Genomic DNA, 2,267 nt, shown 5'->3' with positions numbered 1-2,267 from the left:
TCCTGTTCAGCTCCTCACATACCTCCTGATCATTTCTTGTGAGTTCTCCACCTTCTGTCCTTAATCTGATCACCTGGTCTTTGACTGTTGTCTTCCTCCTGATGTGGCTATACAACAGTTTCGGGTCAGCCTTGATTCTCGATGCTATGTCATTTTCATACTGTCGCTGGGCCTCCCTCCTTACCTGTGCGTACTCATTCCTGGCTCTGCGACTGATCTCCCTATTTTCGTGTGTTCTCTGCCTTCTGTACTTTTTCCATTCTCTATTGCACTTTGTTTTTGCCTCCTTACACCGTCGGGTAAACCAGGGGCTTGTTCTGGTCTTCCCGTTGTTACTGTTGCCCTTGGGAATGAACCTTTCCACTGCCTCCTTGCATTTTGTTGCTACATATTCCATCATTTCATTTACTGGCTTTCCTGCCAGTTCTCTGTCCCACTGGACCTCCCGCAGGAAGTTCTTCAACCCTATGTAGTCCCCTCTTTTATAGTCAGGCTTTTCCCATTCTACTCCTGTTATTCTCTCCACTTGCAGCTCTACTATGTATTCAAAGCACAGAACCACGTGGTCGCTAGCTCTTAGGGGACTCTCATACTTGATGTCCTCAATGTCTGAGCTGCCCAGGGTGAACACAAGGTCCAATCTTGCTGGTTCATCCTCCCCTCTCACTCTGGTAGTGTCCTTAACATGTTGGTGCATGAGGTTTTTCAGCACCACGTCCAACATCCTGGCTCTCCATGTTTCGGGACCCCCATGTGGCTCCAGGTTTTCCCAGTCAATCTCCCTGTGGTTGAAATCCCCCATAACCAACAACTTTGCTCTGCTGGAGTGAGCTCTTCTTGCCACCTCAGCAAGTGTGTCCACCATTGCTCTGTTGCTCTCTTCATATTCCTCTCTTGGCCTCCTGCAGTTCTGTGGTGGATTATACATCACTGCAATGACCACTTTGTGTTCCCCAGACTGAAGTGTACCTGCTATGTAGTCTCTTTCTCCCGTCTCATCTATTCCTTCCATTTTCTCGAATTTCCATCTGTTTTTTACGAGCAAAGCAACCCCACCTCCCCCCCTGCCCCTTCTATCTTTCCTCATGATCTGGTATCCTGGTGGGAAGATTGCATCTGTTATTGTCTCCATGAGTTTTGTTTCTTTAACTGCTATGATGTCTGGGGACTTCTCATTGATTCTTTCTTGCCATTCCTCATGTTTATTCGTTAATCCATCTGCATTTGTGTACCAAACCTTCAACTTCTGTTCTAATACTGTAACTGTGGTGCGGGGGGTGGAAACAGAGGGATCGGTGTGTGATGGTTGGTTTGGATTGTTCAGTTGCCTTGGGGGTGTCGTGGCTGGAGTCCTTCTGCAGATGTTTCTGGGGGGTGCGCTTGTCCTTCCATTTGATCCTGGGTTATTCTGCTCTCCTTTTTCATTTCCTCCCATTTCTCCTTTCGTTTTTGAACTCTCTCTTTCATTGTCTTCCTTTCGTCTTGTGTTCTGTCTCGGTCGAGGTACACACTCCGGAACTCCTGCTTGCCTCTCAGCCGTGCTTTCTCCTGCAGGATCATGGTTCGGGTTGATTCTGCCTTGAAAATTACTTTGAGAGGCCGATTCCTTTTCTTTGTGAACCACCCAATTCTCCGAAAATTTGCCACCTGGGTTATGTCCCCCTCGCCTATCACCTTCATGATGTCTTCAATCGCTTTTTTCTCCTCCTGCTTTCTTTCATCATAAGTTTCCCCTTTAGCTTCGTCTAGCCCATAGACAAACACGGATCTCTCCGTTTCCACCTCCCACTGTGACTCCCATTGCATCCTCTGATGTGTTTTAGTTCCTTCCCGTGGAGTGTTCCTTCCTTCAGTCCCTTCCCTCGTTATGGCCCCTATGCTTCTTGGTTTATCCTTCCTGCTCACCTGCTCCTGGCCCCCACAGGTATCTGGTAAGGTCCTTGCACATGTCCTAGTTCCTTCAATGTCTTCCAACCTCTCTTTCTGTCCTTGAGTGCTCCCTGTCTTTGTTTTGGCCCCATGTGGGTTTGACAGGACCTGTGCATACAGTTTAGTTTCCATGCTTCCTTCGGACCTTTTGTCTGTGTTCGATGTAGCCCTTGCCGATGCTACTTCTGTAATATCTTTGTCTCTGTGCTGTTTCAGATGGCTCAGCTCCTCTTCTAATCTCTCTATCTTGATTTCTGCTGCTGTGGCCTGTTGCTTCCACCTTCTGCATTCTGCTGCTAACCTCTCTTCCATCTTCCTTTCCAGCTCATCTAGTCTCC

This window comes from Cherax quadricarinatus, chromosome 62 (genome assembly GCF_038502225.1).
Source record: "Cherax quadricarinatus isolate ZL_2023a chromosome 62, ASM3850222v1, whole genome shotgun sequence".
Classification (NCBI taxonomy): domain Eukaryota; kingdom Metazoa; phylum Arthropoda; class Malacostraca; order Decapoda; family Parastacidae; genus Cherax; species Cherax quadricarinatus.
The sequence above is the reverse complement of the archived record's forward strand: the minus strand, read 5'-3'. Positions refer to the sequence as shown.